The sequence below is a fragment of the Panthera pardus genome, unplaced genomic scaffold (assembly GCF_024362965.1).
Source record: "Panthera pardus isolate Hobbes unplaced genomic scaffold, ASM2436296v1 HiC_scaffold_20, whole genome shotgun sequence".
Classification (NCBI taxonomy): Eukaryota; Metazoa; Chordata; class Mammalia; order Carnivora; family Felidae; genus Panthera; species Panthera pardus.
Window position 1 is genome coordinate 65,702,218 of NW_026526766.1, and position 17,518 is coordinate 65,719,735.

The 17,518-nt window shown below is 38.7% G+C and overlaps 1 pseudogene; it reads right to left on the bottom strand.

Moving 5' to 3' along the window:
* Positions 1-2,984: 2,984 nt before the first annotated feature.
* Positions 2,985-17,230, bottom strand: LOC109269836 (olfactory receptor 13C9-like; annotated as a pseudogene).
* Positions 17,231-17,518: the final 288 nt, after the last annotated feature.

Consider the following 17,518-nt stretch of genomic DNA (forward strand, 5'->3'; position numbering starts at 1 on the left):
AGCACACAGACTTTGGAGGCAAACTTAGGTCAAACACTGTCTCTGCCTCTTAACTAGATGGCCTGGGCAGGTTTTTGATTATCACCATCCCTCACTACAGGATGAAGATAAAAACACCTATATCATATTATTTGTTGATATGACTACATGAGCTGGTGCATATAACCAATTAGCACAACAGTGGTTCCCATTGTCAGTGGTTTCCTTCATGCTTCTCCGTTCATTTCTTCCTTCTGTTAGAGTCATCTGCATCTCTTTATCTCTTTATCATTTCTTTATCAAGTACATGTAGCTTAAAAGCTTAATCAGATCACACACAATGTTCTGACAAATGGTATTATTTCATCCTACGTACAGATCCTAATACACTTTATCACAGTCACCCCAATCTTCTGGACACCAGAAAACTAGGTGCCAAAATGGCAAAAATCATCTCAAGTTCTGCCTTATATCAAATTCAATTCCCTCTATAAAAAGATAGGGTTGTAGTAAGGTACCAGTGTGTTCCTTGTCTTAAAACACATGACTAACTTTTTTGACTAAGACTATTTTAACATTTTTAGCAAGCCTCTTGACATAAAAAGGAAAAGGAAAAGGAAAAGCTACTCACTTTTACAATTATAACCTAATGATCGAAAAGCAGATATTCAAAATAGTCCCCAATACTGCATGCAAACATACTAGAATAATGCCCAAGCAGGTGTCTTTCTGGCTATGCATTGCTTTGGTAAATTTTCTTTTTCAGTTCACAAAATGATAATGTTCAGTTTCTTTAAAAAAATCCAAATTGGTCATAGGATCCTCTTCGTATGTTATCTCTGTATAAAGAGGCCCTGGAACACAGTTCACCTGGTTCTTAAGTGACTGAACCAAATGGAACTGAGCTGTTGCTAGAGGACCAGCGATGACTTGTTTCCCAAAGAACACATAGTCTACTGTACACCCTATAGTAAGCCTCAATTCGCTCAAGTAAATAACAGTGTCCAAATACTAGGTAACACACTAAAAAGCTGAACGTTAATAAAAAGTAACTCATCCTGCTGGGCAAATTCCTTCCAGTTGGTTGTGCAGTGGTCTCTGCATACAGAACTGCTCTTTTGGTCTCATAGCTCTTTTCTCCCCACCACATCGCAGTCACTAGACCCTTAAATTCCCTTTCTAACACTCAATCTCTCAATGAGAAAAACATCTCATGTTCAAAATTGACACTTTTAAACCATCAGTCCAACTCCTACTTATCGATGATAAGTTTGTTTCCTGTCTTTGCAGTAACTTACCTTCAAACCAGAGACTGCCTGTCTCTCTAGGTTGCAGCAACAGATGATTTTGTCCTGCTTTTCTACTTGCAGCCAATCTTCATGACTCCACATTAGTAGCTGAGCCTCCAAAGAGGCAGCTACTAGTGAGTAATCACTTGGCCATAGAAACTCACTGAGTGTTTGACATTTATAGACACATGACTGTTACAGGTGTGAATACAAAGATAAATTCTGCTAGTTCAGACAAAGCACCATTAGATTCCTCTAGTTCGAAATAGGAAGGAAATTGATACTTAACCATACATTTTAGGAATGGGGCAATTTCCCCATAAAGCCCAGGCTAAAACACTGCCCCATTGTGGACCCACAAATATCTAAAGAATCTGCTCCATTCTTTAGGACACAATTTAAATGTTCTTAAGGATCTCTCTAAACCTCTATGGACAACTTTAAATTGCTTCATAAATGAAATATGTATAAAACATGAGACTTCAGAAATAAAGCCCTGAAGACCTAATTACAAGAGGCCCATTACACTGTTTCACACAAAAATCATAAAGAGGCTCATGTACAGTCATCAAAATTTCCCCAACTGAATTCTCTCTCAATTTTTCAATCTCTTTTTCTCCCTGTCTTACACACATGCAAACACACACAGACACACACAGACACACACACACAGACACACACACACACACACACACACACACACAACCTTTTTGGAAGTATAGATTATTTACTGTACAATTTTATAGTCACTTTATAAATTGTCTTATAATAAAAGTTTACTTTTTGAATGAACACATTCACATTGTAGATATTCTAAAAGTAATACACAGTCTTTGTACAGGAAAGGAAAATGTTTTTTTAGAAGGAAGAAAGGAGAAGGGAAAAGAAAGGCAAGGAAAGAAAAGATATCCTCAGATAATATATAAAGGTTTAAGAAACAAAGCTGAAAACAACCATAGTTCAGAAAGGAGCCTGATCTTCATTATAAAACAACATAATAAATCAAGCTAAAATCATTTGCCCCTCTAGAGATCCAAAAACGAACGTTAAGTCTGTTTACTTTTGAATGATATTTTTTTCTTTTTCTTTTTAAATCATTTTTAACAAAATTAGTTCAAATCACTTTGTTAAAATCGAATTCAAGAAGTGAAATGATGTGGCCAAAAACAGTGAAGATTTTTATGAATCTAAAAGATAATACTAGTTTATGCTCCCACCAGTATTACAGTACTGCTGATTTTTCTCTTGCTCTTGTCATCAATGATGCTTTCAATAGTTTGGGATTTTTTTTTGGTAATCTAAAGGGCTTAAAATAGTATCTCATCATGCCTTTTAATGGAATTTTTAACTACTATAATATTTAACTTTTGTTGTGTCTTAAATAGCTGTATTGTCTTGTATATGTGTTGTATACTCATGTCTTCTACCCATATTTCTATTAAGTGTTTTATATTTTCTAAAATCACTGTTTATATGATATTTATTATATACATACTCAATTACTCAATGAAGCCGATAGTAAGAATTTCTATGAATATAAAAATGCCCAAGATGCAGTCTCTACCTGTCCTATAGGTAGTAATAAAAATATCCATGTAATCAGATGATTTCAATAAAAGGTCGTAATGCTGCAATTAAAATGATGGTTTATGGGCACCTGAGTGGCTCAGTGGTTAAGTGTCTGACTATTGATTTCAGCTCATGTCCTGAATGATCCTACAGTCCTAAGATCGAGCTGCAGATAGGACTCTGTGTTGGGAGTAGAGCCTGCTTGAGATTCTCTATCTCCCTCTCCCTCTGCTTTTCCCCCACTCTCTTTCTCTCAAAAATAGAAAATAAAATAAAATGATGGTTTAATGTGCTATGGAAGTATAAGTGACAAGTAACTCAGAATCAAGACACACTTGCCAGGAGAGGTGATACCTGAACTTTTTGAGTGGGATTTTTAGAGGTAAATAATATGAGGAAGGACATCCAGGAAGAAGAAATAATAACACCATGGTATAAGACAAGAAATGGCATGATGAAGGCAGGGAAATAAAAATAATGCAGCATCACAAGAATATAAACAGAGAGGCATATGGGGGTTGGTGGAAGATGAAACTAAACAGACCAAAGCAAAGATGACCTCATATGCCATACGCATCAATCAGGGATTAGTTACAAATGATAGAATACACTCTGAATGGGAAAAAAATATTTCATTTATTATTATTAAATAATAGTATGGAAGTGTTTCTATGCAATAATTCCTTCCCAGAATTGTCAGGAAATTTAAGTTTTCCAAGTCACAAAATCCTAATTAAATGAGAATTGGAAAAACAGAAAAGTCTTTTAAAATAAATTTCCTGAATGGAAAAACCCTGTAGAGGCTGAAGTATTAAATAAAGCATATCGGTATTATAGTGATAACACGTATGCCTAGCAATTTGAACATATGGATAAATCAAAACAGATGACTTGTTTTTCTTTTCTTCAGAATTTATTCTGCAACACTGACAGGGAAAAAACTATCTTCATCTTCTCTTCTGAGGAGAAATATGCATATTAAAATTTCTACTTTCAGGGCATCTGGGTGGCTCAGTTTGGTTGAGCATCTGATTTGCTCAGGTCATGATCTCACCGTTTGTGAGTTAAAGCCCCACACCAGGTTGACTGCTGTCAGTGCAGAGCCTGTTTTGGATTTTCTGTCCCTCTCTCTCTCTCTCTGCCCCTCCCCCACTTGTTCATTTTCTCTCTCTCTCTCTCAAAATTAAATAAGACATTAGTAAAGATACAATAAAATTTCTACTTTCTTTAATTAAGTAGATTCAAAAATTTAAAGTCTGATAGAAGACTAGGCCCTAGGTCAGTCATCCCAGAGAGCTTATGGAAGCAGTTTGATTTAAGCTCAAACAAACAAACAAACAAACAAACAAAAACAAAAACAAAAAGTAGAGTCTGAGTATCCAAAATGGCCTGTGGGTCAAACACAATATGCTTGACTCTAGAGGTTTTCTACATACCAGGAATTCTTCAGGAAATAAAAGTCTGTTGAGTGTGTTTATGGAAACTAATAGATTTTTATGTTTGTTTGTTTGTTTGTTTGTTTGTTTGTTTTGAGAGAGAGAGAGCACCCAAGCTGGGGAGGGGCAGAGAGAGAGGGAGAGAGAGAATTGCAAGCACACTCTGTGCTGTCAGCACACAGCTCATTGCAGGGCTCCAGCTCAGGAAGTGGGAGAGCAGACCTGAGCTGAAATCAAGAGTCTGATGCTTAACCAAGTGAGCCACCCAAACACCCCACTAATAGGTTTTTACAGCCTATTCACTAGGGTGTGATTCTAATACATCAATAGTCTCAACCTTTGCCATCAGATTTAATCTGTGCATATCTAGGATGGAAGTTAAAGGGACTTAAATAGAGTTCATGACTGTTTGATATTCCTGCCATTAAAATTAAAAACTGAACTTGGAAAAGTGACATTAATATACCCAAATACCACAAGCATTTAACTCTTATTTGCCTATGTAAAATATGTTAATCTCTAACATCTTCTAACTTTACTGTTCCATCAATATAAATTTTATCCAGCCTAATGGATTTCCTAGAATGTGGCTTACTCTTGAACACACTTTCTCATTCCTGTTGGCCTGTAAATTAGAAATGTTCTTCAGATAGAGTAAAAATTTGAGGAGGAAGCCAAGCAAAATCAAGATAATATCACATCCTGTGTGACATCCCCCCAAATCTACCTTCTCAGATCACTAAGGTGACAAAGCTATTAGTAAGAGAGACAAGACATCAATGCAGGTCCACACTAGAAATCAAGAACTTAGATACTCTTCTAAGTTTTGGAAAAGTATTGGAATGATCTCAGGATATCAAAAAGCCTGGCTTCTCCTAAATGGGCATGGATATGACGCCATCTAACCCAACACTTGTCCACATTACTGTCTAGACCAATAGACTGATTTTTCCAACCCAGTTTTAATTTTGCAAAATTTTCTTTATGCTAGAGCTAACATGTAAGCTGAAACAAAGAAAGAAGATAAAATAAGGACGTTCTGATTGATTGCATAGGCTCCATCCTTAAGGCATTTACCCGTTTCCCTCAATAGTCCCAAATGCTCGCACACTTAGTTCCACAGGAAACATATTCTCCAAGAAAATAGTATCTCCAAATGACTTAGGAGGATTTTGAGATTAATGTGAAACTACAACACAAGGCTCTCCACTGGAGAATGTGGGTGCAGTTTTGAGGATTTTTCTGTTTTGCTTTTCTCACAACAGAGAACTTATTTATTTTGAAGCATTTGATGAAGTGATGCATATGAAATAGGACTATGTATGAAGGTGAACATAAAAAGACATATAATACCCAATTCCAACATTGCAGTATATACAGAACACAAAAGATATTGTTCAAAACGCTTGAAACCCATCTCCTAGTGTTAGAGTAATAGGTGACCTCTTTATTTCCCTCACCCTACTGTCTGTATCTTGCAAATTCTCTATAGTGAGCATGCCATAATATTGAAATGCTATATGTCATTATGAAAAATTGCTAAATAATATACAAAAGTGCAAAAAAAAAGTAAAAGTAACCAAACTTCCAACATAATTCTAAAGTTTCAACAAAGTCCAATGTGTTCACAGTCCAATCACCTTTTGCTTTAACTTGCTAAAGAAGCTGCCTTAAAGCTGCCTCCTTCACATCCTTGTTTCTGAGACTGTAGATTAAAGGATTCATCACTGGAGTCATCGCCCCATAGAACATGGATATCAGTTTGTCAGTAGCACTGAAATCATCTGAATTAAGTGTGTCTTTAGACTTGGGCTTCATGTACATGAAGAGAATGGTTCTGTAGAATATTATTACCATAGTCAGATGGGCTGAGCAGGTGTAGAATACTTTGTTTCTCCCCTTAGAAAAGCAAATATGAGGATGCTGACAATGATTAACGTGTAAAAGATAACGATTATTAACAGTCAATATACAGTGTTGTGACCATGAGCCTGATGAACTCACTGCCTGAGATGTCAGCACAGGCCAGTTTCATGATAGCAAGAAGTTCACAGGAGAAATGATTGATGACATTATTCCTACAGAAGGTCAATTGTACCACAAATGCAGTTTGTACTGCAGAGTTGATAACCCCAGCAAACCAGGACCCAACTGCCATGGGCACATATGAATCCTTGCTCATAATGAGAGGCTATCTTATAGGGTTGCAGGTAGCCACATACTAGTCTGTGCTGCAGAAAGAGCTATGGGGACTCTACCTATAGTTTCCCCAGATTTTCCTCTTCCCAGCCCTACCCTGCTTTGGTAAAACTGTAGATTCAGTCCACATTACTTCACTCAGTCCTCACTGGAACCCTCTTGTCAGTGCCCTGGATAATTAAGAGGTTCTTTATGCAGAACACATAAACACAGATTTCTCATGTTTTCTGTCTGGATTAAGCCTGTCTATGGCCAGCAATGACCTCAGGGCTAGCATCCCACATCTATGACCCTTATGCTTACAAGGCCAGTTACTAGCAATCTGACCTTGGGCAATTAACTTTTATGTCTCAGAATGCTCACCTATAATTAACAGTCTCATTGTGGTGTTCTTGGGAGAATAAATAAAATAGTGCATATAAGGCACCCAGCATATAATAAGCACTATTTTGGCTTCCTTCATCTTTCTTGACTTATTTTTTCAAATTCTTTTACATATCCATCCCAAGTTTCATGCTCCTACAAGAGTCACTTTAAATTTTTATCAATCAGGAGAACCTGGGTGGCACAGTCAGTAAAACGACCACCTCTTGATTTTGGCTCAGGTCATTTCTCATGCTTCAGGAGTTTGAGCCCCACATCAGGCTCTGCATTGACAGTGCAGAGCCTGCTAGAGATTTTTCCTCTCTCTCTGCCTCTCCCCTGCTTGAAGTCTCCCTGTCTCTCTCAAAATAAATAAATAAGTAAACTTTTTTAAAAAATACATTTTGGGGGCGCATGGGTGGCTCAGTCAGTTAAACGTCCGACTTTGGCTCAGGTCATGATCTCGCGGTTTGTGAGTTCAAGCCCTGCGTCAGGCTCTGTGCTGACAGCTCCGAGCCTGGAGCCTGCTTCAGATTCTGTGTCTCCCTCTCTCTCTGTCCCTCCCCCACTTGTGCTCTGTCTCTGTCTATCAAAAATAAATAAAATGTAAAAACAAAACATTTTTAAATACATTTTTATCAGAGAGGAGCCAAGATGGCAGAACAGCTTGGAAGTTTTTTGTGTGTCTTGTGTGCATGAATACAGCCAGACCAACACTAAATCATCCTGCACAGCTAGAAAACTAATCTGAGGATTACACAACACTATGAACAACCTGAACCACACAATTCAGCAGGTACACAACTCAGAGAGGTGAAGTGGGGGAGAGAGAAGCTGCAGAGGGCAGGGAGTCTCTTACATGTGGAGAGAGGACAGAGATGGTGGGGGGGAGCATACGGGCAAAGCACTCTCCCCAAAAGCAGCTGGAGAGAAAGTGGAAAAATGGAAACAGTTTTTTTTTCCACTAAACTAAAAAGGGAGAAAGGAGAAAGGAGAAAGGAGAGGGTTTAAATTCCCTCCTTTAAGACTCTATAAACAGGGGGAGTGCAGAGTCTGAAACTCCACAGCTCCATACCTGGCGGTGCTCTGGTGGGAAGGGCGAATCCGCAGGAGCAGAGTGGAGTCTGGGGTTCTTCAGGCCACACAGGGAGAGGTGGTTCCCCTGCTGGGAGGACACCTGGTAGAGGCTATGTGGGTCCCCAAAGACAAGGCCCCAGTGGACCCAGGAGAACAACCATGTTTTCTGGTGCTGGAACAGTTTTGTTAAGAGTGAAGCCTAGTGCCAGACACGTGTTGTGTTTTTCCATAATCCCTGAAATGCTGCTGCTACACTATCTTGTGAACTTTTTCTGGGGCTCGCTGGCACCCAGCACAGTCTCTGGGCATTGGCAGCAGCACAGTCTCGCAAACGTTCCTGGGTGAGGCCAGCACCTGGCCGTTGCTCAGTGAGACCCTCCTGCAGAGGGGCAGAACGGGTCAAAGCCACAGTCCCTCAGAAGTAAGGAATCAGGAAAAACAGCCGCATCTGAGGCAAAACTCAGGACGGCGGTGCTGCTTGGGGCTTGGTCACAGACTGTGTAAAAGTGGGGAGTGGACGGAAGCCAAAGACAAAGGATGGGTGCGCTATTGCTGATGGGGGAGAACAGAGTTCCAATACTAGAGACTGGGTAGCTGGGTGATGCCATTTTCACCGCTCCCACGCATGCACATACACACCTACAAGCACCACAACAATCCACCCTACTAAGCTAAGCAGCACCATCTAGTGGAGAATGGAGCAGTTACATTAAGCCCCACCTAACTAGGCCAACCTCGCTCGTAAGGAATACAAGTCTCTTCGCCTGCTTAGTTTACGGACTATAAAGCACTTCATAGTTTGACTTGCAGGGGAAAATGAAGTATTTTCAGTCACATTTCAGTCTATTCGCCGGTCCATCTATTTAATTTTCTTTTTCTTTGTTGTTTTTTTCTTTCTTTTTTCTCTTTTTCTTGAATACAAAAAGACAAAAAATTCATTTTTATTTTCAATTTTTATTAAAAATATTTTAAATGTTTTTCTACTATATTTTTTACTTTTGTGTAAATTTTTTCAAATTCTATTTTACTTCCATCATTTCATTTAAGTCTACTTCAGTGTATTCATTTTTTTCAAATTTTCAAACGGTTTTCTTTTTTTTCTTTCCCCTTTTTTATCTATCAAGCCCCTTTCAACACCCAGACCAAAACACACCTAGAATCTAACATCGCTTATTTGATTTTGTGTGGTTTTTTTTAGTTTTTAAAATTATAATTTTTTTTTAATTTTAATTTTAATTTTTTTGCACATTAAGTCCTTTTCTCCTTTCAAAATTACGAAATGAGGTATTCACCCCGAAAGGAAGAGCAGGAAGAAATGACAGCCAGGGACTTACCCAATACAGATACAACCAAGATGTCTGAATCAGAATTTAGATCGTGATAATAAGAATACTAGCTGGAGTTGAAAATAGATTAGAATCCCTTTCTGCAGAGATAAAAGAAGTAAAAGATAGTCTGGATGAAATAAAAAATGCTATAACTGAGCTGCAATCTCGGATGGATGCTGTGGCGGCAAGGATAGATGAGGCAGAACAGAGAATCAGCAACATAGAGAACAAACTTATGGAGAATAATGAAGCAGAAAAGAAAAGAGAGGGAAATTAAGGCAAAAGAGGACGATTTAACAATTAGAGAAATCCATGACTCATTAAAAAGGAACAACGTCAGGGGCCCCTGGGTAGCTCAGTCAGTTAAGCATCCGACTTCAGCTCAGGTCATGATCTCACAGTTCATGGGTTAGAGCCCTTCATCCAGCTCTGTGCTGACAGCTTAGAGACTGGAGCCTGCTTCTGATTCTCTATCTCCCTCTCTCTCTGCCCCTCCTCTGCTCACACTGTCTCTCTCAAATAAATAAATGCAAAACAAAATTAAAACAACAACAACAAAAAAAAACAGGAACAACGTCAGAATCATAGGGGGTCCCAGAAGAGGAAGAGAGAGAAATAGGAGTAGAAGGGTTATGTGAGCAAATCATAGTGGAAAACTTTCCTAACCTGGGAAAAGATACAGACGTCAAAATCCAGGAAGCACAAAGGACCCCCATTAGATTCAACAAAAACTGACCATCAACAAGGCATATCACAGTCAAATTCACAAAATACTCATGCAAGGAAAGAATCATGAAAGCAGCAAGGGAAAAAAAATTCCTTAACCTACAAGGGAAGACAGATCAGGTTTGCAGCAGACCTATCCACAGAAACTTGGCAGGCCAGAAAGGAGTGGCAGGATATATTCAATGTGCTGAATCAGAAAAAATGCAGCCAAGAATTCTTTATACAGCAAGGCTCTCATTCAAAATACAAGGAGAGATAAAACGTTTCACAGACAAAAATTAAAGGAGTTTGTGACCACTAAACTGGCCCTGCATGAAATTTTAAGGGGGACTCTCAGAGGGGAGAAAAGATGAAAAGATAGATAGGTAGATAGATAGATAGATAGATACCCAAAGCAACAAAAACTAGAAAGAACCAGAGAACACCACCAGAAACCCCAACTCTAAAACAACATAATGGCAATAAATTCATCTTTCAGTACTCACTCTAAATGTCAATGGACTCAATGCTCCAATCAAAAGACATAGGGTAGGGGCATCTGGGTGGCTCAGTGGCTTGGGCGTCCAACTTTGGCTCAGGTCATGATCTCATAGTCTGTGCATTCAAGTCCCGCATCAGGCTCTGTGCTGACAGCTCAGAGCCCGGAGCCTGCTTTGGATTCTGTGTCTCCCCCTCTCCCTGCCCCTCCCCTGCTCACGCTCTATCTCTCAAAAATAAATAAGCCTTGAAAAAAAATTTTTAATAAGTAAATAAAGACATAGGGTAACAGAATGAATAAGAAAACAAGATCCATCTATATGCTGTTTACAACAGACTGACTTTAAACCTAAAGACACCTTCAGATTGAAAGTAAGGGGATGGAGAACCATCTATCACGCTAATGGTCAACAAAAGAAAGCCAGAGTAGCCACACTTGTATCAGACAATCTAGACTTTAAAATAAAGACTGTATCAAGAGATGCAGAAGGGCATTATTATATCATAATCAAGGGGTCTATCCACCAAGAAGACCTAACAATTGTAAATATTTATGCACCAAATGTGGCACCCCCAATTATATAAATCAATCACAAACATAAAGAAACTCATTGATAGTAATAATAGTAGGGTATTTCAACACCCCACTCACAGCAATGGACAGATCACCTAATCAAAAAAACTAACAAGGTAACAATGGCTTTGAATGACACACTGGACTTAACAGATGGACTTAATAGATATATTCAGAACATTTCATCCTAAAGCAGCAGAATATACATTCTTCTCCAGTGCACATGGAACATTCTACAGAATAGACCATATCCTGGGACACAAATCAGCCCTAAGTAAGTACAAAAAGATTGAGATTGTACCGTGCATATTTTCAGACCACAATGCTATGAAACTCAAAATCAACCACAAGAAAAAATTTGGAAAGGTAACAAATACTGGAGACTGAAGAACATCCTAGTAAAGAATGAATGGGCAAACCAAGAAGTTAAAGAAGAAATTTAAAAAGTATATGGAAGTCAATGAAAATGATAGCACCACAACCCAAAACCTCTGGGATGCAGCAAAGGCAGTCATAAGAGGAAAGTATATAGCAATCCAGGCCTTCCTAAAGAAGGAAGAAAGATCTCAGATACACAACCTAACCTTATGACTTAATGAGCTGGAAAAAGAACAGCAAATAAAACCTCAAACCAGCAGAAGACCGGAAATAAAGATTAGAGCAGAAATTGATGCTATCGAAACCAAAAAAACAGTAGAACAGATCAATGAAACCAGAAGCTGGTTCATTGAAAGAATTAATAAAATTGACAAACCACTAGCCACTTTGATCAAAAAGAAAAAGAAAAGGACCCAAATAAATAAAATCAAGAATGAAAGAAGAGAGATCACAACCAACACAGCAGAAATAAAAACAATAATAAGAGACTATTATGAGCAATTATACTCCAATAAAATGGGCAATCTGGAAGAAATGGACAAATTCCTAGAAACATATACACTATCAAAACAAAAACAGGAAGAAACAGAAAATTTGAGCAGACCCATAACCAGTAAAGAAATCGAATTAGTAATCAAAAAACTCCCAAAAAACAAGAGTCCGGGCCAGATGGCTTTCCAGGGGAATTCTACCAAACATTTAAGGAAGAGTTAACACCTACTTTCTTGAAGGTGTTCCGAAAAATAGAAATGGAAGGAAAACTTCCAAACTCTTTCTATGAAGCCAGCATTACCTTGATTCCAAAACCAGACAGAGACCCCACTAAAAAGGAGAACTATAGACCAATTTCCCTGATGAACATGGATGCAAAAGTCCTAAAGAAGATACTAGCCAACCAGATCCAACAATACATTAAAAAAAATATTCACGGGGCACCTGGGTGGCTCAGTCGGTTAAGCGTCCAACTTCGGCTCAGGTCATGATCTCACAGTCCGTGAGTTCGAGCCCTGCGTCGGGCTCTGTGTTGACAGCTCAGAGCCTGGAGCCTGCTTCGGATTCTGTGTCTCCCTCTCTCTCTGACCCTCCCCCTTCATGCTCTGTCTCTCTCTGTCTCAAAAATAAATAAACATTAAAAAAAATTTAAAAAAATATTCACCACAACGAAGTGGGATTTATACCTGGGATGCAGGGCTGGTTCAATATCCACAAAACAATCAATGTGAATCATCACATCAATAAAAGAAAGGGCAAAAACCATATGATCCTCTCAATTGATGCACAAAAAACATTTGACAAAATAAAGCATTCTTTCTTGATAAAAACCCTCAGAAAAGTAGAGATAGAAAGATCATACCCCAAGATCAAAAAAGCCATATATGAATGACCCAACACTAATGTCATCCTCAGTGGGGAAAAACTGAGAGCCTTCCGCTATTGGCTCTGCAATCAGACAACACATGGAAATAAAAGGATCCAAACAGGCCAGGAGGAGGTCAAACTTTCACTCTTCGCAGATGACATGATACTCTAATGTAAAACCCAAAAGATTACATGCAGATGACATGATACTCTACATGTAAAACCCAAAAGAACTGATCCATGAATTCAGCAAAGTTTCAGGATATAAAATCAATGCACAGAAATCAGTTGCATTCCTATATACCAACAATGAAGCAACAGAAAGAGAAATTAAGGAATCAATCCCATTTAAAATTGTGCCAAAAACCATAAAATACCTAGGAATAAATCTAACCAAAGTGGTGAAAAATCTATACACTGAAAACAATAGAGAGCTTATGAAAGAAATTGAAGAAGACACAAAGAAATGGAAAAAGATTCCATGCTCCTGGATAGGAAGAACAAATATTGTTAAAATGTCGATACTACCCAAAGCAGTCTACATATTCAGTGCAATCCCTATCAAAATAACACCAGCATTCTTCACAGAGCTAGAACAAATAATCCTAAAATTTGTATGGAACCAGAAAAGACCCCAAATAGCCAAAGCAATCTTGAAAAAGAAAACCAAAGCAGGAGGCATCACAATCTCGGACTTCAAGCTACACTACAAAGCTGTAATCATCAAGACAGTATGGTACTGGCACAAGAACAGACACTCAGATCAATGGAACAGAATAGAGAACCCAGAAATGGACCCACAAACGTATGGCCAACTAATCTTTGACAAAGCAGGGAAGAATATCCAATGGAATAAAGACAGTCTCTTCAGCAAGTGGTGCTGGGAAAACGGGACAGCAACATGCAGAAGAATGAACCTGGACCACTTTCTTACACCATACACAAAAATAAACTCAAAGTGGATGAAAGACCTCAATTTAAGACAGGAAGCCATCAAAATCCTCAAGGAGACAGCAGGCAAAAACCTCTTTGATCTTTCCCACAGCAACTTCTTACTCAACACGTCTCCGGAGGCAAAGGGAACAAAAGCAAAAATGAACTATGGGACCTTATCAAAATAAAAATCTTTTGCACAGCAAAGGAAACAATCAGCAAAACTAAAAGGCAACTGACAGAATGGGGGAAGATATTTGCAAATGACATATCAGATAAAGAGTTAGTATCCAAAACCTACAAAGAACTTATCAAACTCAACACCCAAAAAAACAAATAATCCAGTGAAGAAACGGGCAAAAGACATGAATAGATACTTCTCCAAGGAAGACATCCAGATGGCCAACTGACACATGAAAAAAATGCTCAACATCACTCATCATCATGGAAATACAAATCAAAACCACAATGAGATACCACCTCATACCTGTCAGAATGGCTAACATTAACAACTCATGCAACAACAGATGCTGGCAGGGATGCAGAGAAAGAGGATCTCTTTTGCATTGCTGGTGGGAATGCAAGCTGGTGCAGCCACTCTGGAAAACAGTATGGAGGTTCCTCAAAAAACTAAATATAGAATTACCCTAAGACCTAGCAATTGCACTACTAGGCATTTATCCACGGGATACAGGTATGCTGTTTCGAAGAGACACATGCAACCCCATGTTTATAGCAGCACTATCAACAATAGCCAAAGTATGGAAAGAGCCCAAATGTCCATCGATGGATGAATGGATAAAGAAGATTGATATATACATACAATGGAGTATTACTCAGCAATCAAAAAGAATGAAATCTTGCCATGTGCAACTACGTGGATGGACCTGGAGGGTATTTTGCTAAGTGAAATTAGTCAGTCAGAGAAAGACAAAAATCATATGACATCACTCATATGAGGACTTTAAGAAACAGAACAGATGAACATAAGGGAAGGGAACCAAAAATAATATAAAAACAGGGAGGGGGACAAAACAGAAGAGACTCATAAATATGGAGAACAAACTGAGGGTTGCTGGAGGGATTGCGGGAGGGGGGATGGGCTAAATGGGTAAGGGGCATTAAGGAATCTATTCCTGAAATCATTGTTTCACTATATGCTAAATAATTTGGATGTAAATTTTAAAAACTAAAAAATAAAATTAAAAAAAAAGAAAAAAATTAATAAACTTAAAATACCTGCCTGTGACAACTGGACTTGTCACTTTCTTTTTTTTTTTAAGTTTATTTATTTATTTTGAGAGAGAGAGAGCAGAGGAGGGCCAGAGAGAGAAGGAGGAAGAGAGAGAGTGAGAGAGAGACAGAGAGAGAAGAAGCCCAAGTGTGGGTCTCGAATCCATGAACCATGAGAACATGACCTGAGCTGAAATCAGGAGTCAGACATTCAAGCAGACACTCTGGAGGAGTTGTGGGAGGGGGGATTGGCTAAATAGGTAAGGGGCATTAAAGAATCTACTCCTGAAATCATTCTTTCACTATATGCTAACTAATTTGGATGTAAATTTTTAAAAATAAAAAATTAAATAAAAAAATAGTATTAATATTAATAGTACTACTAAGGATAATACCATCCTAACAAACATCATTGATGGTATTTTACTTTGGGAATCTACTATAATTAAAATTTTAAATAAATTAATTTCTTTTAGGCTAACATTTCTTAAAATAAAATGTTCTTATGCTTGAAAAAAAAAAGAAAAAGAATGTTCTCCAAGCTCAGGAAGGCAATTTAAATATTTCTTTCTCTTATGGATTTATGCACTTTTATAAGCCATAGCTTTAAATTGATTCAGGAGAACGACTTTCAAAACTTTTGAAAAGTTCAAGAATAATCCCTTAACGACTTAATTACATCCATACTGTATTACAAATAGCCAGTCAGGAATCTTGAGGATGTGTCTTATACCATTCTCTATAATCATATACTGTTGAAATCCTTAATCCAAATATATTCCAGTTGCTGGTCCATACCTTTGTTCATCCTACCATGTCTTATTGATAATATAGTAGAAAGACCTCACTTAGCTACGTTAGCTCTTAGTTATTAATAGCAAGAGTAAAAACTTACAAATTCCTAGGCACTGTTATAAGAATTTATATATATTAAGTTAATTTGTTAAATTAATGAGTGAAGAGAAAACGTGTTTCATTGTACAAAATAATCTAAAAATTATTAAGTTGAAAATCAGAATTTACTCGTGCTTATGCATGGCATTTTGAAATTCACAAGAAATTCAGAAAATTTGCAACCATACAGTGAAAACCTAGAAGCCATCAAGCTATTCAGTTTTCTTATTGTAAGTCTACCACCTAATTTGTAACTGAATCCCACTCCATACTGTAAGCATCTCCAAAGAATTTGCCTAAATAGATATATACCTATCCCCCACACTAATTGGCATAAAATCACCACCTATCTAATTTTTTTTAATGTTTATTTATTTTTGAGAGAGATAGAGACAGAATGCAAGTAGGTTAGGGGCAGAGAGAGAGAGGGAGACACAGAATCTGAAGCAGGATCCAGGCTCTGAGCTGTCAGCACAGAGCCCGACGTGGGGCTTGAACTCACGAACCATGAGACCATGACCTGAGCCGAAGTCGGACACCAACCGACTGAGCCACCCAGGTGCCCCACCACCTATCTAATTTAAACAATTAGGAGGTAATGGTGAAAATATGTATAAAATCCCAGGTACTCTCAGCCATCTTCTACTTTTGAAGGGGGTGCTCTCCTTTCCTTGAAATGCTTCACCCAAATGATGAATACAATTTGTTCACCACAAAACCACTATCCCAGGTAAAAAAGACTTTGACTACAAGTATAATGACAGAGGGGAAAAATAACAGAAATGAACAGTAAACAAGTTAAAACTGAGTACCCAACATCAATGTTTCTGAAGTTCATTGGGCTGACCACAAGGAATTGCTTCCTGGACATACCTTCTTAGGTACTGGTCTGCCACCACGTGACTAAGCTTCCTTCCCAAGAGCAGAGCTCTTTACCCAATCTTTCCTTTCTTACACTGAAATTGTGGCAGAGGTAGCGTCCCTCCCTAAGGAATGTGGTGGAGGCATCCTCAGAACAAGGGAAAGTAGCATGATGCAATCAACTCCTGTATTGTGTATGCACAGGTCTGTCACGAGTTTGTAACTTGGACTGTGTCTGATCAGACTCTATGTGTCACCATATATGGGAGACAAAGAAGTATGAATTGCATAAAAAGCTATACTCCACTGCACTTGGGGCTCAGTTTTTCATTTCGAACCCACTGAGCCTAAGCTGGCACAATGAAGAAAGTTGCTTCCTGGACAAAGGAACCCTCGGTGTCCCGTCTCTCTATGCGAGAATCCTGCTGTATCTCTTGGGGGCTCCCGTCTGGGATTTGGAGATGGTGCGTTCCCACCTCCTTTGTCACCGGGGTGCGAACCTCCGAGCACGGGGAGAAGCAACCTCGCCTGGCACCAGTGCACTGCTTGATCCATAGGAGACTAGCCCCTCCCAGTGCGATGGGGCAAGGGTCTGGAAGCACACTGGAACTTAGTAAGGCCCAGGAACAGCTCAGGGAGCACCGCCCCAAAAACTGGTAAGAACCCAGGTTCATTTTGGTAGACCTGCCCCTAAGAGGCAGAAGAGGAACCTGATCACTTCCCAGAGTTGCCCTGAGTATTTCTATAAGAAGTAAGGAACGAAAGGGGCACCTGGGTGGCTCAGTCGGTTAAGCGGCCGACTTTGGCTCAGGTCATGATCTCACGGTCCGTGAGTTCAAGCCC